The sequence below is a fragment of the Eschrichtius robustus genome, chromosome 9, assembly GCF_028021215.1.
Source record: "Eschrichtius robustus isolate mEscRob2 chromosome 9, mEscRob2.pri, whole genome shotgun sequence".
Lineage (NCBI taxonomy): Eukaryota > Metazoa > Chordata > Mammalia > Artiodactyla > Eschrichtiidae > Eschrichtius > Eschrichtius robustus.
The window spans coordinates 50,301,855-50,325,555 of record NC_090832.1 but is presented as its reverse complement, the minus strand read 5'-3'; the positions used below and the strand labels follow the sequence as shown (position 1 = coordinate 50,325,555).

At 36.1% G+C, this 23,701-nt stretch overlaps 1 protein-coding gene across 4 annotated transcripts in view; it reads right to left on the bottom strand.

The window, feature by feature from the left end:
- WASF1 (WASP family member 1) overlaps nucleotides 1-23,539 on the bottom strand; it is an 83,222-nt gene extending 59,683 nt beyond the window's left edge. The window contains exons 1-3 of one of the 4 annotated variants that reach the window (XM_068551055.1): nucleotides 23,297-23,539; nucleotides 21,549-21,630; nucleotides 20,001-20,057 (exon numbers count right to left, since the gene is read on the bottom strand). The gene's annotated coding sequence lies outside the window, so the exon portion shown is untranslated. Of the gene's footprint in view, nucleotides 1-9,346; nucleotides 9,382-20,000; nucleotides 20,058-21,548; nucleotides 21,631-23,267 lie in introns of those variants that run through there. The other 3 variants (XM_068551056.1, XM_068551057.1, XM_068551058.1) reach the window with 3 other exon arrangements.
- Between the last annotated feature and the right edge of the window lie 162 nt (nucleotides 23,540-23,701).

Sequence of the window (23,701 nt, the reverse complement as noted above, 5' to 3'; positions counted from 1 at the left end):
ACCTAATTCCTATGCACCTAGAGTATCTACAGGGATGATCATATATTACTGCTAGTGTGACTTTTCACAATAGGCTTTTCTCACCTCTTCTATTTCTCTATAGGAACACTTCTCAGGTTAAATACTAGGTTGCTGAAATATACAGAAATGGAATTTATACACTAATTTCAAACACAGTACAGTATATTTCCAAAGACAGAATTACACTGTTTCCGGCATAAAAGCAATAACTAATGTTGAAACAGATTTTTAAATAATGATTCTCTGCAGGCAGTTGAAAGAGGGAATTTCTAAGGTCAGTTATTTTAACGTGGAATAACATGTCTATATGGCATGTAAATTAGTACAGTATAGCAAACTAAATAAGTTTAGATAGCTCACTAATTTAAAAAAATATATATCAAATAGTAGTTAGCTTCAAATGAAGTGTTTTCCCAACTATATTCAGAAACAACATACTTGTCTTTTAATCATGTGAAATAATGTTTATTGCTGCCAGTTATATAATCAGTACACGTTTCTTGAAGAAAATTTAGAAAATATTCACATACATGAAAATAAAATTATCCCAAATCCCAGCAACCAGAGAGACTAACAGTTAACATTTTATTTAACAGATAACTATATTTTAGATCAATTACAGTATTATGTAGATAAACTCTTAAAAAGAATCGAATTCTCTGAACTTATTCTGTGACTTCTATCCAACTACTTCCAGACTTCTGCTCATGCCATTCTCTCCTCAAAGAATGAACCCAATCTCAATCTACTCACCTTTAAGACTGAGTTATTTAACATCCCTGAGCATCTGTTTTGTAAGATTTTTGTGGGGATTTAGTAATGCACATTAAGAATCTAGTACAGAAGGTGCTATACAAATGGTAGTCATTGTTACAGCTAAAAAGTCCCCTCTTTAGTGGAACTTTCACAGATTACTTCAGTCCTTCTCTGATGCTATTTGTATGTCACTTACACTGGAATGCCTCATCATGAGCCAATACATGTCTTATCTCTCTCACTAGGATCTGAGATGATTTTGGCAGGTCTCCTACAACTTTATACGCCCCACAGTGTATACAAATATTTAAGGTCAATTCAATAATATTTTTTTCACACATATTACCTGTAAGTCATTGAACTGGAGACACAAAGATAAATCTCAATTTCTGCCCTCACTTAGCTTATAGTAATCTTTTAGAGGGAAAGAGACATTATTTAGTGTAAATGATTTTAGGTCCACAAACTCTTTTTTTTGAAACCCTTTAGGGGAAAATGTGTTTCAGAATTTAGAATTTCCCAGATTTCAGAAAAGTAATACAGTATATATATTATATATTAAGAAACCACTCAGCAAGGTCTAGGTCAGCACCCTATGATCCAACATTGTTATTTCTATAATGAAATGTATAAATATTTACTAACTGGTATAAATATTGACTATAAATAGCCTCCCATCAGTTCAGGTCAGGTTTTATCACTGTATTAGCTTCCAACTGCTGCTGTAGCAAATTACCACAAAACGTAGTGGCTTACACAATACAAATTTATTATCTTATACTTCTAAAAGTCAGAACTTTCACTGGGCTAAAGACAAGGTGTCTACAGGGCTGGGTTCTTTCTAGAGGATAAATGGGAGAATCTGTTCTTTGCCTTGCCTGACTTCTAGATGCTGTTTGCATTCCTTGGCTCCTGGCCTTCTTTCATCTTCACAGTCAGCAATCCCATTACTCTAACCTCTACTTCTGCCATGACATTTCCTTCTGACTCCCTTGCTTCTCTCTTCCTCTCAAAAGGACTCCTGTGATTACATTGAGTGCATCTAGGTAATCCAAGCTAATCTCCCCATTGCAAGATCTTTTTTTTTTTCCTTGCCTATAAATAATGTTTTATTGAAACACAGTTATACGCCTTCATTTACATTTTACTGTGCCTGCTTTTTGGCTACAATGACTGAGCTGAGTAGATACAACAGAGATCATATGGCAAATCTAAAATATTTACTTTCTGGCCCTTTATACAAGTTCCACTGCAAGTTCTTTAATTTAATCATCTCTGCAAAGTCCCTTTTGCCAAATAAGGTAATATGTCCATAGGTTCCAGGGATTAGGACATGGACATCTTTGGGAGGCCATTATTTTGCCTACCAGAGCCACCAATCTAGTCTTTTTTTTTTTTAAAAAAAGAAACTTCTAGCTTTCAGTGTCTTTTGAACTTTAGAACTACAGATAAGGAATTTTGGACCTGTATAACCAAAGGTAGTACAAGGCCAGTGATATAAGAAAAGCACAGGAGAATTGCAGAAATATGATGAATGGAAAGACCACAACGCTAAGTATCAGGAAAAGCTCAATGAAATAGATGGAATTTGATGACAGCCTTCAACGATGTAAAGGATCATGACAGGTGAACACTGGTACAAGAGGTAATTTTCAGACATACTTGCTCTCAAAATTTTATAGAGACATACAAAACAGCAACAACAAATTCAGAGTTAGGAAACTATAGTACATATTTGGAGAAGAAAGAGAATGCAGTTTGAACTATACAGAATAAAAGTAGAAGAATAGTGAAGGAAAAGAAGGGGAAAGATAAATTGAAGACAGATACAATGGGCTATGTTGCTTGTCAGTATGAAGAGTTTGTCCTTAATTCTGGAGGAAGTGAGCAGTCAGGTGGAAACAGTTTTGAACTGAGAAATGATGTGATATGATTGGTGTTATATTGGAGAAAGATTAACTTGGCAAGAGGATTGATTCAAATTGAGAAAGGCAGAACAGTAGCAGACAAATGACTAATCTAAAGAAGTAAAAAGGGGGCTTCCCTGGTGGCACAGTGGTTAAGAATCCACCTGCCAATGCAGGGTACACGGGTTCGAGCCCTGGTCCGGGAAGACCCCACATGCCACGGAACAACTAAGCCCGTACGCCACAACTACTGAGCCCACATGCCACAACTACTGAAGCCCGTGCTCCGTAACAAGAGAAGCCACCGCAATGAGAAGCCTGCGCACCGCAACAAAGAGTAGTCCCCGCTCGCCGCAACTAGAGAAAGCCTGCGTGCAGCAATGAAGACACAACATAGCCAAAAATAAAAATAAATTAAATAAATAAATTTATTAAAAAAAAAAAGAAGTAATAGGTACTTTAGCATGATAGGAGAAATAGAATGATGTCAAGGTAGCTAGAATTCATTAAGAGATTTTCATCAACATGATTTTTAATAAAAGTAGCTACAAATTATAGTTTACTGTATGTCAGGCACCATTCTATGAAAGAGTTTAACTCCATTTTATAGATGAGAAGACTAAGGCATAGAAAGTGTAAGCAATCCTACACTGAGTGAGTATCATGGCTGGGATTTGAATCCAGGTGTATATAATTCCAAAGTCCAAATGAATGTGAGCCTGTAGAGACAATTTGAAAGCGGAACAAACTGATTTGTGAAAAATTCATCATTCCACTTAAAAGTAAACTATGGTAAGTTAAAGATGTATACTATAAACTCTGAAGTAAACACTAAAATATCACAAGGAATTATAGCTATTAAGCCAACAAAGGAAAAAAAGTATTATCATTAAAAAAATTACTCAATCTAAAAGAAGACAAAAAGGGAGATAAAAGATTGATGAACAGTTAAGACAAAAAGAAAACAAATAGCAAAATGGTAGATTTAAACCCTACCATGTCAATAATCACATTAACCATAAATTATCTGAACATGCCAGTTAAAAGGCAGAGACTGTAAGACTGGATTAAAAAAACGAGACCTACCCACACGCTGCCTATAAGAAACATGTTTTAAATATGAATACACAAATAGGTTAAAAGTAAAAGGACAGAAAAAGATACATCACGCTAAAGAAAAAAAAGTTGGAATGACTATATTAACATCAGAAAAAGTCGATTTCAGAGAAGGAATATTACCAGAGATAAAGGGAATCATTCATACTAACATACAGTTAGAAATTTCAACATCTCTCTTTCAATAACTAATAGAATAAGTAGACAGAAAGTCAATAAGCATACAGATGTCTAGAAGAACACCATCAACCAACTTAACCTAAGTGAACTTTATAGAACATCTTATCCCAAAACAATACACATATTTTCAAGTATTACAAGTATATAAATAACATTTACCAAGAGAGACCACTTCTGTGTCATAAAATAAGTAAGACTAAATTTAAAGGGATCCAAGTCCTACAAGGTATGTTTTCTGACCGCAATCTAATTATGTTAGAAATCAACAACAGGATATATGGAAAATTCTCAAATATTTGGCAATTAGGAAACATATTTCCAAATAACCCCAAAGATAATAAGTCAAAGAGGAAATAAAAAGAAAAAAACTTGTTTTGACTTGAATGAAAATGAGAAAAATGTATCAAAATTTGAGAGAAGCAGCTAAAGCAGTACATAAAGGGAAAATTATAGCACTAAAATGTCTATATTGGAAAAGAAGAAAGGTCTCAAATAAATGGCCTCAACTACTTTCACCTCAAGAAACTAGAAAAAATAAAGCAAATTAAACTGGCAGTAAGCAAAAGAGAGGAAATAGTAAAGGTTAGAGCAAAAATCAATGGAACAGAAAACAGAAAAATAATGGAGGGGGGAATAAATCAACAAAACCAAAAGCTGGTTCTTTGAGAACATCAATAAAAATGATAAACCACTAGTCAGGCTGAGGGGGGGAGGGTGGCATTCAAGGGAGATACAAATTGACAATATCTGGAATGAGAGGAGTGCTATCATTATAGATTCTACAGATACTAAAAGAATAGTTAGGAAATATTATAAACAACTTATAGCAATGAATTCCACATCTTAAATGAAATGGAAAAAATTCCTGGACAACCACTAAACCTCACTCAAGAAGAGATACAGAGCCCTCTGAAAAAGAAAAACAATATTAGAGGATTTATATTACCTGACTTCAATACTTGTCATAAAGCTACACTATTCTAGGTAGTGTGGTATTGGTATAAAGACAAATATCCAATGGAACAGAAAAAAGTCCAGAAATAATCCAACTGATGGATTATTGGGTCAAATGATTTCTTATACAGATGCAAAGTTAATATTCTTTCTTTTAATGGTGCTACAACATTTGGATATCTGTATTAAAAAAAAAAAAAAAAAGAACTTTGATCCTTACCTCATACTACGTACAAATAAGTCATAGACCTAATAGAATGTAGAATGTAAAACTGTAAGACTTCTAGAAGAAAACAGCCTCAGTTAGGCAAAGATCTCTTAGATATAACGCCAAAAGCACAATCCATAAAAGAAGAAATTTTTGAATTGGAATTCATCATAATCAAGAACTTCTGCTTTTTGAAAGATACTGTTAAGGGAATGAAAAGACAATCCACAGGCTGAGAGAACATATTCACAAATCACATATCTGATAAAGCACATGTATTTGGAATAAAGAACCCTCAAAATTCAATTAGAAAACAAATAATCCAAAGCTAAACATCCAGAGATTTAAACAGATACTTCACAAAAGAAAATACACAAATGGCATATAAAAAGATGATCAACATCATTAGTCTTTAGGGAAATGCAAATTAAAGCCACAAGGAGATACCACTACACACCTATTAGAATGGCTAAAACTAAAATGGTGAGGATGTGGAGCAACTGAACTCCTACCTTGCTTGTAGAAATATTAAACAATGACATAACCACTTTGAAAGAGACTTTGGTACTTTCTTATAAAGTTAAACATATGCTTACTATATGACCCAACCATTTTACTTCTAGGTATTTACTCAAAGGAAAGCATATGTCCAAACAATGACTTCTACATGAATGCTCACAGTAGCTGTATTTGTAATAGCCAAAACCTGGAAACAACCCAAATGACCACCAACAGACAAATGAATAACAAATTGCTTTCCACTGGAATAGTGTTTACAAAATAGAATAGTATTCAGCAAAAAAATGAGCTAATGATGGATGTGACAATACAGATGAACTTTAAAATCACTACGCTGAGTGAAAGGAGCCAAACAAAAAAGACTCTATACTGTGTGATTCCATTCATATAAAGTTCTAGAAAATACAAACTAACCTATAGTGTCGGAAAGTAGATTAGTGGTTGCCTAGGGTAGGGATTGGGATAGATGAAGGAGTAGGAAAGATAGGATACAGGAATTAAAAAGGAAGAATAGGAAATTGAGGGGAGGGGTTTATTATCTTGATTGTCATGATGGTTTCAAAGTGCATCCATAAGTCAAAACTTATCCAAGCGTATAATTCATTGTATGTCAATTATATTCCAATACAGCTCTCAAAAATCCATTTAATCAAATAGCAATAACCATTTATTCCAATATAGTCAATACTCATATCCTGCTATAAAATGATTATTTTCTACCACCTATTAACAAAAAAATGATTTAAACTTATAGTAGTAATATTATACTACTCAACTTCAGTGTGCAGAAGAGTACATTTCTTTCTGGAAACGTACAAGCAAAAAAATCTTGACTAATGGATTAAAACATAGTGCAAATTCAGTGTAGATCAGTGAGCTTCGCTATCTTCTGTCAGCATATTACAATCCTATTCCTGACTTGAAAATAAATGCAGTTATCACAGTGGAAAACTGGTAAGTATGTGGCTCTAACAATTTCCATCCCATCACTAAAAATAATCGACAAGTATAAAATGGTAGATGAGTTGGGTTATAGTCATTTGTAATCTGCCTATGTCGAAGTGAAAAACTTCTCCACAGAAACCATTTCACATGGTGGGAAAGTTCCAGGCCAGTTCCCAAATCTTATTTACACAGTAAGGATTAATTATCCCCTCTTTCTCTTCTGCATCACTGTTTTCCCTCTACTGGATCACTGTCATCAACATAAGGATGTGCTATAATTTCATCCATCTTAAAAAAAAAAAACAGAACAGCAACAACAAAAACAAACTTCTCTTGGTCCTACTTCTGCCTCTAGCCATTCAACCCCCCCATTCCCTGATTTCTCCACTCTCCTTTTTGGCAAAATTCCTTGAATGAGTTCCCTGATTTCTCTCCTGCAATTCTCACTTAAATCTGCCCCATTCGGGCTTTCATTTCCAGCATTGTATCAAACCATCTGACCAAGGTCAGTTATGTGCTATATCCAGTGGCTAATTCTGAAGTCTCTGTTCACTCAGCCTCTCAACAGCATCTGACACAGTTGTTCACGCCTTGAAATCACTTAATGTGGCTTTCAGGAAACCTCAAGTTCCTGGCTTTCCTCCTACCTCCTTCTCCTCATCTTCTCTACCTCTAAATATTAAGAGTACCCTAGGACTTAGTCCTTGGGCCTTTTTTCTTATTTTTATCTATACTTACTCCATTAGCAGTTTCATATTAAATTTCCTTAAAGTAAGATACATCTATATCTAACTTAAAGGACTTGATTGCTTCACTGTAATCCTCAAATAAGGTCAGTTATGGCTAATTCTAATAATGAAAAACAAATACAAAAAAATTAAAAAGAAAATAAGTGATTTAATTTTCAATAAATCATTACCATCTTTCTTTAGAATTCAGTATTACTGGTACAGAGAGTTACTTAAAAATTAAAAATAAGAAAGCTAAATTGATGACTACCAAAACAAACATTATTTATTCTAGTCATTTATTACATTGGAAACATTTAAATACTACATTAAATATTTCATTAAAAATGTAAATCATGACCTTATCTATGGTCCTAGTCCCATATGGGCCTACAACAGTAACAACTTATATTAATATAGACTTGTTTCAAAAGCCTTTTTTATAACAAGTATCTCACTTTACCCTAAAAAGGCTCCATAAGAATATTACAGTAAATACTATTTAAGCCAGCAGTTTCTGCTCTTACCATGATCTCTCACATAACAGTCAGACTTTTAATGAGCAGATTTAATTAACTTAAAATTAGTTGGAGGGCTTCCCTGGTGGCGCCGTGGTTAAGAATCCACCTGCCAATAGATAGCTAGTGGGAAGCAGCTGCATAGCACAGGGAGATCAGGTCAGTGCTTTGTGACCACCTAGAGGGGTGGGATAGGGAGGGTGGGAAGGAGACACAAGAGGGATGAGATATGGGGATATATGTATACGTATAGCTGATTCATTTTGTTATACAGCAGAAACTAACACAACATTGTAAAGCAGTTATATTCCAATAAAGATGTTAAAAAAAAAAAAAAGGAATCCGCCTGCCAATGCAGGGGACACGGGTTCGAGCCCTGGTTTGGGAAGATCCTACATGCCCCAGAGCAACTAAGCCCGTGCGCCACAACTACTGAGCCTGCACTCTAGAGCCCGCGAGCCATAACTACTGAGCCCACGCACCACAACTACTGAAGTCCACCTGCCTAGAGCCCGTGCTCTGCAACAAGAGAAGCCACCGCAGTGAGAAGCCCGCACACTGCAAGGAAGAGTAGCCTCCGCTTTCGCCGCAACTAGAGAAAGCCTGCGCGCAGCAATGAAGACCCAACGCAGCCAAAAATAAATAAATAAAATAAATATTTAAAATTTTTAAAAATTAAAAAAAAATTAATTGGAGAACTCATAAATCCATCCCTATTACAAGAAATATTATTAAAATTCATGTTCAACTGATGACATGTCATTAATGTCATCTTTCTTTACTTAGCATAAAAATACAAAAAAGAAATTTACATTTTCTTTTTAATGTTAATGAAACTAAGGCCTTTATATACATATTCATTAAGGGATATTCTTTATTTCATTTACTTCCATGACTACACTGATAATAAAAATGATATTAACACTGATCTCCTATATATTAGGTACACAATTGTTGCCTGCCTCTATCACAATGAAAAAAGACTTATTTTTGCAAGCAAGAAGGGGAATATATTTATAATTGAGCATTCACAAGTAATGCACGACGTTTTTTCTCCCTCCAAAATTCCCACTTCAAATGATGTGGCGTGCACTGCCTGCTGACCCCAGGGCAACGGTTAGAGGCATAAAGACTAGAGCAAAGCTTTGTAAAGTATACCTCATCTCTCTTGAGGGCTCAAACTTCAGTCCTTCCAGTCCTGAGGACTGAGGAGTAGCCCCTTCCCCTCTACTACTGAGCACATCGAGCGTCAGTATACTCTTAAAGTTCTGCCTCTAAGATCTCCATCTATGAAATGTCCCTTCCTGACCTAAATATTCTATTGCACCCCTCCAACTCCTCATTATTAAATTTCTTTGTCCTTACCAATTCCTTGTGATCCTTTCATTCTCCTCTGTTTTCAAAATCATCAACATACCTTTGGCTTTGCTTCCCTTCCTACCTCAGTAGCATTTCAGATTTCTTTTCAAAGGAGAATTGCCCCAGACCACAGACCTTACTTTATCCTCTGGTCCCTACTGAACAGTCATATCAGAACGCAACACATTACATCTTCTCTGATCACATCTTCAGCATCCTCTTCTGGCTGTCCTTTTAATTTCCGCTCTGTAAATAATGAGTCAGGAATCAACAGTTTTGTTATACCCCAGTTCGCTCTATACTCTCTCTTCTTCATAAATCCATCTATATCCAGATCTTGAACTATCACCTCTAAATTACTGATACAAACAACCCTAACATCCCTGTAAACATTTAGACCTGTGCTATCTGTTTGCCAGACAGCAACACAATAATGTCTCATTAACTCATTTTCAACATATCCAAAATCATATTCATCATCAGTGACTCCCCACTCTCCCCCCAAAGAAAATTTACTCATTCTTTGGACTTCTCTATTTCTAATAACATCAACTAATCACCTAGCATTTGAGGTCATCTTTAAAGCAAAGTACTGGTTTCTTTACAATATCAATTCAGTAAACTTTTGATTGTATGCAAATTGCTGGCAAAATAACTGCATTTTCATCAAAAGGATATGATACAGCCATTTTCATTCAACTCTTTTGATGGTTCACTAATTTGGTACACGATTTTTACTCTGCACGTGGATTGAACTCTGGAACCAATCCCCAACACATACCTCCTATTTTGCCACCTAACAAGTTAATCAAAATAATCCCATTTTTTCCCCTACATCTAGAGGACACCTGAGTCAGGAGTAAGCATAAGAGATTGGGCAGTTAGATTTTGGCTAATATTGTGAAAGACTGTAGCTGTCTATGTTTAAACCTTAGTTTCCACCTGATAAAAGTGAGAATTATACCTCCTCAGTGGGTTGTTTTGAAGATTACACCATACATATGCCTAGAACAGTGCCTAGCACATAATAGGTGCTCAAAAAATGGTGCTACTGTGATTACTGGTGTCACTATTAAGTCAAGAGCAATACAGCCACATGGGAAGCCATTCTGCTTCTTCAGGGGACTGCTTATAGCACATCTTTATTTTAAATCAATCTATGTCTTAAATTTTAGAACAATTCTGATTTTGATCACTGTATTCTATTCCACTGTTCTTTTAAACCATTCAAATGTTCCAAAAATTCCAATATTCTGTCATTTAAACCTCATCTTTCAGCTCGCTTTTCATTCCCAGAAGTAACATAAAAATCCTTAGAGAGCGTGATGGTAACCATACTTTTGGTTGCCATGTTCAAAACTGCAGAAATACTTAAGATTTATACCTTAAATAAACACCTGAGGATTCTAGGCAAAGTGGAAGCCATAGTCTATACACTACATTTATGTACTCTTCTTTTAAAAAATATTATACATATCTCAATTTACTTCATTCAGCTCTCTGCTCCCTTCACTCTCCCTTACAACCCTATATAAAGTAGTGGCCCCTCCCATTGCTTACTATACCTATGCCTTGCTTTATTTTTCTTCATAGAACTTACTGACATCTATTACATAGGTATTTATTACCTATGTATTACACAGGAATTTGTCTATTGCCTATCTCCCCAACTAGAATGTAAGCTCCACATGAACAACGATTTTGTTTTGTTCTCCACTGAATACTCAGTACTTAGCAGAGCCTGGCACTTAATAAGTGCTCAATAAATATCTATTAATGAATGAATGACTGGAGAGGTCAAGACCCTCATGTGATACATAGTCTCATCTGGTTTCTTAGAGTGCAGTTCGAAACAACAAATTAAAGGGGGAAGCTGAGAGAAGCAGCCATATAAACACTGAAAGCTGACAGAGAAAGATAGGGAGAGTTCAAAATTGCAAACACAGTAATGTAGGCCAGCAATGTAGATCATTTGTTATATGGATAAATAATCCTATATCCTTTAATAACCAATATCTCTGTATTACAACAAACTGCAATAACAGAAGGTCTTCATAATAAGTCAGTTCATCAGTTTAACTGAGCATCTATACATATAAGGCTTTGGTAGGAGCTAGGGGAATCTTTATTACTAAGAAAAGGTTAAATTGTATTCCATGTACTTTGCTTAAGGAAGCAAAGTCTCCTTAAATACAGTTTAAGAACTGTGAATTTTAAAACTATTTCCATGGAAAGTAATTAAAACAAATTTTACTTTTAAAAGGAAAAGATATAATTGTTTGGAAAAGACATGTAAATGGAATCTCTCAATTCCCAATGAAGTCAGATGAAGAAATCATCACCACATTTCACAAGTTTAAAAATTAACTTAATTTTTCTTTTTAAGAAAAAATTCATTATTGACCTATAGATCATTAGGCTTGCAACAGCCTATCCTCATCTCTGTTAGAAGTGTGTAAGATTTTTAAAATAGATTAGTGCATCCCTCTGTTTAGCATAATTTCTAACAATACTGGTAAAGTTACACTTAACCCAATACCCATATCTCTCTTTAAATCATAAGCTATTCAGAAATACTACGTAGTTGAAAACCTTGACAAAGGTCTTTCCAACTGCAAGATTTATGTATACTAAGTCAGAGCTTCTCAAACGTAAAGGTGCATACCAGTCATCCAGGGATTTTATTAAAATGATTTAGTAGGTTTGGGGTAGGCCTCATATTCTGCATTTCTAAAAAGCTCTCAAGATGATGCTGACACTACTGGTCCACAGATCAGACTTTTGAGTATCAAGGCACTAAAGACTATATGACCTCAAAAATTACTAAGTCACTTTGGAGAAGAATATTGAAATAAATGAAAAATCAAAATTCTATCTGATTAAGTCTTACCAAATGTTTTAGAACAACATATATTGAATGCATAATTGCAAAGCTAAGTTAAAATTGGCTTTGCTTATTTTTCTTAGTTCTTATCTTCATAAAACCTAATGTATTCTATCATAAGTTTAAGAGTATACTATATCAGCTTCCATCAACATATTATTTCCTCAATTAGGTTTTCAAAGTATACTTGTTACTTAGCTATCTCACTCAGAATCAACTATGGCCCCTGTCTCAGAATCAACTATGCCCCCTTTCTCAGAATTATCAATAAATCGAAGTATCTTCTTTCAAAATACTGTACTAAGCAGCCTGGTCTAAAGCTATTTAATTAACAGGGTGCTTTATTACTAAGACTCACAGTTTATATCACAACTGGATATACCTAAACTATCCAACTTTTATATAGTGCTTTATAGTTTACAAATGCCTTCTATTATATTATTTAATCCTCACAACAACTCTTCAAGGTAGTTTTTATCATTTACATTTCATAAATAAGGAAACTTATCAGAAGTAAAATGGTCCAAGAGTACATAATAAGTGAAAATACTAAGAATTAAATCCAGTCTTCTGATTTAAATACAGTCAATTCCTGATTAATTTCTACGTAACTGCAGGAGGAAATATAGATAACTGAAAATAGCCATTAAAATCAAAACTACAGTTTATTCAAGGAGAGTTATTACATCATGGCTTGTCATATAAAAAGAAAGGAAGCAATCTAAACATCTAACAGTGAGGAATAAGTGAAATAAATTTCAGTTTACCTATACAATGAAATACTATGCAGTTTTAAAAAATACATATGATTGCTTTCAGGTTCCACTCCAACATGTAAAGAGCTTGGAAGCCATCATTCTTTCTCTCATAACGAAACGAAAGCTGGATGAACTGAAAACCAATGGACTTTTCTTAGATCCATCACAGACTGAAGTCACAGGACAAAGTGCCACCCAAGAAACTAGAGAGAACGGTGAATCCAGAGAATATAGATTAGCTAACTGAAGCAGAAGCCACGGGAGCCAGGAACTGGTATGAACACTTAAATGGTAACTTCAACAAGTTGCTGGACACTGACTGTGGACTAGTTTGAAAGTTTAAAACTCCTGGGGGGGTCTCCTCTAAGGAGGTGGGGGCTGCTATACTTTCCTGGGCTTTATGCCCCACAAGGTTATCATAGTGAGGATCAGAGAAAAATCACCTCCTGTTTGGCAAGAGGAGGGGGAAAGTAACCATTCTGAAATAAGTCCAGAGAGTTCTCCACAACACAAGCCTATTCAGCAAAGGAAAAGACTTCGCCAGAGCTTTATCCAACTTGGGGAAAAGAAAATTACCCAATTCCTGCCCACTCTAGCCTTACTGACATACCTACAGAAAGGGGAGCAGGGGAGCAGAAGCTTAGAAGCACTTGTGAAGGCTCAGGGGCACAGACCCTGCAAAAGACTGATATCTAACCATACGGTTATAGACCACTTCCCATCCCCTACACCTTACCACCACATGAATAGGGCACCTATACAATAACAGGATTATGGCTGAAAAAAAAATGCAAGGCTCTAACTCTATTTAAGAAGGTGTTTCTAGGGAAATCCAAAGACAACAAGGGAAACAAAAACAAGGACACTAAAGGAAACTGAAACCTCTAACACCTACTGCTACAGCAAACAGTAATCACAGCCTAATTCCCAGTTAGATAAATACAAAAAAAAAAAATTATAAGTCATGCTAAAAGGAAAGAAAAAGCATAGTCAGAAGAGTCAAAGCAAGCATTAGAACCAGACTCAGATATAGCAGAGATTTTATGGTATCAGACTGGGAATTTAAAATCACTATGATTACTAAGGGCTCTAATGGAAAAAGTGGACAACATGCAAAAGCAGATGGATAATGTAAGCAGAGAGATGGAAACTCTAAGAACCAACCAAAAAGAAATATTAGAAATAAAAAACACTGCAACAGAAATGAAGAATGCCTTTGATAGGATCATCAGTAAACTGGACACAAATGAGAAAAGAATCAGTGCACTTGAAGAAGTATCAACAGAAACTTCCCAAACTAAAATGCAAAGAGAGAAGAGAATGAGAAAACAGAACAGAATATCCCAGAACTGTGGGACAATTAAAGAAGGTGTAACATATGTATAATGGAAATACCAGAAAGAGAAGAGAGAAAAGAGTAGAATAAATACTTGAAGTAATAATGCCTGAGAATATTCCAAAATTAATGACAGGAGCCAAACCATAAATCCATGAAGCTTAGACTACACCAAGAATGAAAAACCAAAAACTCTACACCTAGGCATATAATATTCAAACTGCAGAAAACTAAAGACAAAGAGAAAATATTGAAAAAGCCAGAGGAAAAAACACTTTACGAATAGAGGAACAACAAGAATCACACTGACATCTTGTCAGTAACGATGAACAAGACAGTGGAGTGAAATATTTAAAGTGTTGAAAGAAAAACCACCAACCTAGAGAAATTATCCTTCAAAGTGAAGGAGAAGTAATGAGTTTTTGGACAAGTGAAAACTGAGGGAATCTGTCACCAGTAGACATGCCTTGAAAGAAAAGATAAAAGAAGTTCAGAGAGAAGGAAAACAATATAGATCAGAAACTTGGATCTACATGAAGAAAGGAAGAGCAACAGAGAATGAATAAATAAATGTAAAATAAAATATTTCTTTTAAATTTCTCTTTGATTTTAATAGACAACTGTTTTGTTCAAAGTAATAATAGCCACAAAGTATTGGGTAATTATAGCATATGCATAAATTAAATGAATGGCAGCAATGATATAAGGAATGGATGGAGGAACTGGGAATATTCTGGGGGTTTTTTTGTTTTTACTTTTTTTTTTCACCGTGCAGCAAGGCATGCGGGATCTTAGTTCCCCGACCAGGGATCAAACTCGTGGCCCCTGCAGTGGAAGCGTGGAGTCTTAACCACTAGACCGCGAGGGAAGTCCCTGGAATATTCTGTTATAAGATACCTGTGCTACTTGTGAAGCAGCATAATGTTATGTGAAAGCGGACTTAGATCAGTTGTAAAAGTACATTGCAAACTCTAGGGCACTAAAAATTTTAAAAAGAAATATAATTGATATGCGAGGAAAGGAGAAAAAAATGAAACCATATAAAATGCTTAATTAAAGCCAAAGAAGGCTGAAAAAGACAAAAGTATTAAAAAAAAGAACAAATGCAATGAATACAAAATAGTTACAAATATGGTAGATAGTTATCCAACTATATCAATAACCGTTTTAAATGTGAACGGTTCAAATACAGCAATTAAAAGACAGAACATCTGAGTGCACTAGAAAAAAAAAAAGACCCAACTATATGCTGTCTACAAGAAACCCACTTTAAATATAAAGACACAATTTCAGAGAATGCAGACACTTTTGAGCAGAGGAATATCCCAGGGATAAAGAAGGGCATTACATAATGATAGGGGTATAAATTCTCCAAGAAGACATAACAATCCTTAATGTATATACTTAACAACAGAGCACCAAAATATGTGAAGCAAAATCTGATAGAACTGCAAGGAGAAATACAGATGGATTCACTATTACAGAGACTTGAACACCTCTCTATCAGTAACTGACAGATCCAACAGGCAGAAAATTAATAAGGATAGGGTTGAACTGAACAGAATCATCAGTCAACTGGATCTAATTGACATTTATATAGTACTTCACCCAACAACAAAGAACACACATTCTTCTCAGGCTCACACAGACCATTCACCAAGATAGACCACATTCTGGGCTGTAAAACACCCTCCCCCCAAAAGAACAGACATCATACAACATATACATTCAGACCACAATGGAATTAAACTAGAAAGTAATACCAGAAAGGTAGCTGGAAAATCCCAAAATATTTGAAGATTAAATACCACACTTCTAAATAACATATGGGTCAAAGAAGTCTCAGATAAATTTTTGAATATTGTGAAGTAAATGAAAATTAATACCACTCATCAAAATGTGTGAGATCTATCAAAAGCTTAAAGGGAAATTTATAGCACTGACTGCATATATTAGGAAAGAAGAAAGATCTAAAATCAATCTCAGCTTCCACCCTAGGACACTAGAGAAAGAAGAGCAGTGTAAGCCTAAAGTAATCAGAAGAATTTTTTTTTAAATAGAGCAGAAATCAATGAAATTGAAAATGGAAAATCAACAGAGAAAACCAATGAAATCAAAAGAGGGTTCTTTGAAAATATCAACAAAATTGATAAATTTCTAGCCATGTATTATGATGTATCACACAAAGCTTTTATTTTGGTTTTCAAAATAAATGAGCGCTAGTTTTCTTCTCCAACTAAAATATAAAATGCTTCTCATATTCCTCCCATTTTGCTTAACCTTTCCACAATTCTCTGGCTTTATCTTGAGCACATTTATGTTACAAAAATTTACCAAAAAACAAACAAACAAAACCCAGATATAAGACAACATATGTCTTATCAAAGAATGGAAAACAAAAAAGCTTACTTTTGTAGCATAACATGAAAACATAACAGACTTCACATTTTTCAGTAGAGGAATCAAATGAGTTAATCCATTCCCTAACACACAAGCTTTATCTTTTTCTTTTTCTTTTCAAATGAGTTAGTCATTATAGAAAGGCTAACTTTTTAGAGTAGACCTGAGTAACTGTTACTCAACAGAAAAGAATGCCAGGAAGCTTTACCATTGCAAAACATACCCCAAATAAAGCACTGCTGCCATCATCATCCAACAGGTGTCATCACACCCAACACCCACCTCCTTAGAATCCCTTTAGAATCATTAATTTAAGGAGTGGTGGCTTGGCAGCATATGGTTATAGGAAAAAATGGGACTTTGAAATCTCTATTCAAGTTCCACCTCTACCATTTTTATTAGCGTTGTGACCTTGTACAAGTTACTTAATCTATGAGAGGACTCAATTAGTTGGCTGCCAAGTACCAAAAATATAATTCCAACTAGTTTGTGTAAAAAAGGACAACTTATTACAAAGATACTAGGGTGCCTCTTGCAACCCAATCTCAGGACCATGGACAAAGACACTTGAACACAGCCAAGACTCTGTATCTGCTTCTCTTCTTGTTCTTTCTTCAAGATGCCCCTGCTTATCTACTTCACAGGGCAAGAAACAAGGCCATTAACAGTTTCCCAGTTTTGTGTCTTATAGCTTCAGCCACTGGAGAGAAAACAAATTATTCCACCCTCTGGGCACTTAGGACCCAGGAAAAACTGAGTAGCCTGGCTCAGTGTGGGCATCTAGAACTGGACCAATAAACTACAGAAATGGGCAGAATTGTGATTGGCCTCCCTGGCCCCCTCTAAGCCAGAGCGATCTTTTTAAAAGACAGATCTGATTCAGGATTAACCTGGTTAAAATTCCTCATGGCCTTCCCCAATACACTTAAAGTAGAAATCCGTACCTCTCACTGAGCCAGAGCTAATGCGCCTTGCCTGGTCTGCCTCCCGTTTACCTCCACAAGCCCTCCTGCCCACTACACAGCTCAGCTTTATCTACTCTGGCCTTTCTTTAGTCCCTTGAACCTGCCAAGCTCTTTCCCATCTCAAAATTGTTTTCCACGCATTCTTTACCTTCTCTTCCTTTTTCACATAGCTAATGTCCACCAATCTTTCCTCAAAGAAGCTGTCCCTGATTTCCAAGGTAAACTAGGTTACCTGTTCTTGTCCTTTAGAGCACTCATCACAATTTCTAATGATAAATGTGTGCCTTTGTCTAGTATGTCTCTTACCGTGCTGTTTAAGAGAATCAAGACCTCTGTTTTACTCTCTTTTCTGTATCTATCTAGCACCTAGTTGGCCCTCAATAATTATGTGCTGAATGAATAATTGGCTTAGCATGGGACAATCACCACTAGATTGTCCAAATGCAGATGAAGGAGAGGTAGCAGGCAGGCAGAATTACTATTATCAAGTTATTAAAATGGCTGCTTCAGCAGTAAAGGGAAGAGAGTGGTGCCCAGAGAACCTGTGCTTCTGCTGAGCAGGATGAACTTGTTTAATTCAGTTAACCCCCTTCTTCCATAAAATCCTCATAAGACTATGATATCAAATTAAGATAATAAATATAACAGTACCTATACAGTAGGTTGCACGCAGAGCAAGCATGCAATGGTACTTCTTTTCCTCTTAGGAGACCATGTTATCTGTTACCTGTTATTCTTGAATATTATTAACCTCCAAATAAGAACTTAATTAAAAACCTACAAAATACTCCAGTGTATATGACAAACACAGCTGTGTTTCATAACCCCTTTTCTCACAGCATCTTGATCTTACCACCTTCCTAAGAGAATTATTTACCTGCTCTTCTGTCGTAATTATATCAGCTCAAACATCCATTTAGCTTAAAGAACAAGTACTAGAAACACAAAAATGAAGGAGAGCAAAACAAAACAACCAATCAAAACAACAACAACAAAACTGCCCTGTCCTCAAGGAGGACTTTCTCCCTCTATCCCTCTGCCTCCAACCACCCCATAACCATACTCTTGCCCAGCCCAAAGATCCACAGCACCCAAGGCAAGGCTGCCAGATTTAGCAAATAAAAATACAGGATACCCCGTACATTATCTGACAACCTATTCTCAGCTCATATTCCATCTCTTTACCTTCATACACCCACTCCACAACCTTAGTTACAATATTTAGCCTTCTAAAAAAATTTCTCTGGAGATACACTGCATATGATCTTTCTCCAAAGTATAAAAATAAAATCTACCTTGACTTTACTTACAGGCTGTCAGTAAAAAACTCAAAAGAGGAAAGCAAAGAAAATCATCTTAATTCTGTTTCTTGGTGGTGCTGGGAGTTTAAAAAAATAATAAAAACAAAAGCAAACAAAACAACAACCGTAACAACAAAAATTCCCTTAAAAACCTAAAAAGTCTTGCTCCCACGAATAGGCATGTGAGAAAAAGAGTAAGACTATAATCTTTCCAGAGGTAGATCCAGAAAGGAGAAATTTTCTGACAGGAAGTATATAAGCAGTAACATTAGAAAGGGAAAATGAACTCTCAGAAAAAAGGGTTACACTTAGCTTTGAAATGCCTTTGAATTTTATTTGTAACCAAAAGGAACCTCAGAGATCATCTACTTCAACCTTCTCAATTTATAAATGAGAAAACCAAAGACCTTAAGAGGTAAAATGACTTGTCCAACGTTACAAAACAGATCTTAGCTCCTTCCAATTTCTCATTCTCTGACCTCTTGCCCCAGATGACGTAAGGTTGCACAACTCACTGAACTGAGGAAAATCTTCCTCTTCATGTCCAGTGGGTGTCAGAGGACAAGTTCCTAATAACGTTGTTATGTCTAACACAAGAGAAATGTATTCCTAGCATTTCAAGGTAGATTCTGAATTGATTTTCCCACAGAAAGATTGTTGTACACATTATTTTCAATATAGGTATAGGTATTATACCTATAGGTATTTTCAATATAATAGGTATTTTCAATATAGTATTTATATTAATTATTAATACAATTTTACAACTCTCTAATAGCATTAGTCTACTCCTAAAATTCAAGTATATTATGGGTTAAATTTGGTGAGTTGTCTGCAAATCTAACCAAGCATATTGTTTCTGAGAACGTAAGTTCCAAGTTCTAAACCATTTTACAAGTTTTAAAATATAATCAATCCTATTGTAAGTTAGGAACTACCACTACACAAAGATTCAAAATTATAAACTGAATGTGATAAACTAAAAACACAAGATTCTTCATTTTATAAAAAGCTTCACCCTAGAGGTCACTTATTCTTAAAATTAGGTACTCAGGCACATTTAGCACAGGATATACTCTACATACATTTTTTTATTAATATTTTACTGGAAAGATGAAATAAGTCAAAAAGAATCAAACACATACCTATACTCATCTAATTTAGGAAAAAAAACCCTTTAATGTACATTTTCATGAAGTGACCTGTAAGAAATAAGAACATTATTGTCATTTCATAAATGAAAGGTTGACAATGTATGCATTATACAGTATCTAGTGCTAGTTCAAAAAATGTGTGGGTAAAGGAATTATGCCTGAACAGGTAAATGAAGTTCAAAGAACTTCCAAATACATTTTTTAACTTTCTCGTGAGATAAAGCTGTAAGCTTTACGAATTAAAAATTTATTTGATAGATCTTTTAAAAAATGTCTACATGGTACATTAAATCAATGAATAGTCTTCATTCATTCATTTTATTTGTCCAATAAAAAAATTAAACCTATACTATTTGCTAAACACTATGCTAGCAATTTCAGATTTATGACAATAAGCATTGGGGCAGTTCCTGTCCTCAAGGAGCTTAGAAAAACCTTGAGTAAACTGTACTTATCCAAGTAATAATGACAGCTTTATTTTAGTTGGTCATTTAAGAAAACATTAAAAATGTCATCAAATTAATTCTCAGAAACAGAAACTATACAATAGTAACTTTAAAGACATTTGAATAGTCTTATTTATATGAAGTTTCCCCACAAGGTAACTAAAAGCACTGTTTTGGTAAAAGTAATAATAATATATTTTAATAGTAGCTTTTGCTATGAAAATTAACTCAGTTAATCCTGCGATAAGAAAATCAAAAGCTACTAGCTACTGTGATAATGAAAATCAAGAACTTGGAAATACCTTAAATTATTCTGACAATAAAGCAAAATGTATAATTAAATATAGTATTATATTTATACACCATCTCTGAATATATAAATGGTTATTTACAAACCTGAATAATAAACAAAGTAGCTCCATATAACACCTCACAAATGATCAACGTATTTTCAATGTATTACAAAGTCAATTTATTATATTACACTACAAAAATCAATGTATTACAAATTCAAAATGTATTTTGAATTGTGTCATCTGCAAATTTTTCAATGAAAAAGGCCTTAATGTTTTCTGGAGATTTTCTTTTTCACAAACTTAATTCAATATTCTACTTGTTTACTACCAAGTCATATAACTTTTTCATGAATATTAACTATACCTGCATTTACAACTACATATATGTATTAACTATAATACCTATTAAATTTGCAATTATTAAAAACTTGATAGATGAGAAACATTCTTCAATTTAGAGCCATATGTCTCCAAAGCAAAATTCAATGTAAATCATCCATTCTAACATGCCACAGAAAATCCTAATGACATTTTTCACTGTATTTTACACTGAAATATTTTCATCGTTCATTAGCTAAAATATTTAAATTTTCTTTGAAAGCATCATGAAAACATATTTACTTAATTTATGCATACTACTTAGTGGCATAAATCGGTTTATTTCCATTTACATATAAAGAAACCAAGACAAGGTGTCCATTTTGTAAACTGCAAGGTCATTTCCTAACAAGCAACTGATCCTACACCATCAAGTTATATGTGCGCCACTTCCAAGTGCCATAAAACAATTACTGTACCTTAAAACAACTGCCTCTGCAATGTCTATGTGCAATTCCGTTTTACCAAGAGGGATATGGCAACAATCTTAAACAAGAAAAGCTGGAAAGGGAGGATCACAAAAAGAAAAATAAAACACTTATTTTTGGTCGTGAATCGTTTAAACAGTGGGATGGGAATTTTTAAATAGTGGGATGTAAACAGTTTTTAACATAATAAACAAGTAACCAACAGTTGTTTCTTCCATGTTCAAAAAATATTTCATCTTTCAGGTAGATCATGCAAAATTGTAGCCTACCCATCCTTGTAGACAGAAGTTAGAAAAATGAGAAGAAATTCTATAACAAGTAATTAAATACATGATATTGCAAAGAAAAGAACTGAATAAAAAGTAAAATTTAGATAAATTTAGGAAATGTTATGGCAGTTAAAACCCCATCTTAAATATTAAATGCTTCCTTTCTTTCAACCGAAGGCTAGGATTGGCAATCAAATATTCCGCTACTGAAAAATAAAGAAATACAAAAGTATCCTTATTCAAAACTTGAGAAATTTTATATCAAATATTGGACATTAAAAAATACACTTTTCCTAACAGAAACTTAGAGCATAAGGGAAAAAACTGTTCCTGAGAGTTCAAAGACTGAGACTGAATCTGTAATTATGATACAGTGCTACCAACAATTAGGAAAATGAAAGTTATCTCCTATACAAATTAAATTTAGGAACATTAGACGGGTTGACTAACCAATAAATCAATTACATCAATTACCGGACAGGAATAAGACTAGCTAATACGTGGATCTAACACCAACAACAAAAAAACAAAAAACAAAAAACTATATATAATCCTAGGCACACTTTACACAGAAAAGGATAGAATTAGACTGAGTCGTATTCAAGTATCTAGTCTACCTGGGGATTAGTTAATTAATCGGCTATAGGACAGGTTATGAATGTTCAGGTCAGATGTGCTTTCTTTTCACCATTATTCCAGTTCATCATCCGCAAGTGCAAGAGAAGGCGTCAGAGTACCGAAGCTAGGGGGCATGCTACAGTAAGGGGAAAAGAAAAATGGGAAAGGTGCAATGGATGCTGCAGAGTTGAATAATTATCCGGGTGGCACAATGGGCGAGTCCTGCTGACATCGGAGCTGGGTGAGCAGCTCCCTAACTCTGCTCAAGGCACCCCCCTCCCCATAGCAGGCATCGGAGGCTAGAACCGCGCTTGGCCTCCTCTTCCAGCCAAGAAAGAGATCCCCGCACTCGCTTTAGACACAGACGCGCGGCGCAAAAACGCAAACGCACCAGCTGGCTTTACAGAGCCTCGGGCACGTAACTCGAGCGGGGATTCTCCGGCACCGGGTGCCGCAGCCTCCCCCAGAGCGAGGAGGCACAGGGGCGGGCCGCGGGGGCAGGGGCGCTCAGGCGGTGGCACCTAAGACCCGCAGTCTCCCCGCCTAGAGCAGCCTCGGGGCGGTCCCCGCAACCGAGACCCAGGTGCGCCCGCCGGCCCCCGTGTCCCTGGGTACCCAGCCGGGCCGGCGGTCTGGCTGCCGAAGCTCTGGAAACCCGCGAATGGGGGTGGGGGCCGTCGCGGGGTAGGCGCGCCCATCCTCGCAACCTTTGCTGGGCTAGTGCTCCACGCACACCTCTCTCCGTTCTGGCCAGTGAGGAAGAGTTCATCTCCCGGCACCCTGTCCCCCCAAAAAAAACAATTCCTAAGAGACTCGCGCTCACCGAGGAATCTTGAAGGGCTCTAGCCTTACCCCTTCTTCATGCTTCAGCGGTGGCCGCCGGTCCCTCTCAGCTCCCGGGACTCCACCTAGAGCCTCCAGGATTGTCAGGCTCCCGGGTGGAACCCGCTGTGGGCAGCGGCCGAGGCACCGGGCCACAAGGAACGCCGCCTGCGACGCCCGCCGGTCACCGGACCCACCGTGTGCTCGACGCGCGAGCGAACAACACCGCGAGCCGCCGCCGCCGCCCCCCTGCTGCCCCCTCGCAGCGCGCGACTCTCCACAACCGGGCGCGAAGACCCGCGCCTGAAGCAGGGGGAACCGCAGGACTCTCGCCACCTAATCCCCCATCTTTCCCACCAGGAGCTATTCCCCGCCAGTCAAGGTCTTCCCACTTATGATTCTCACTTTCCTCTTCAGCTCCCAGTGCCCAGGTAC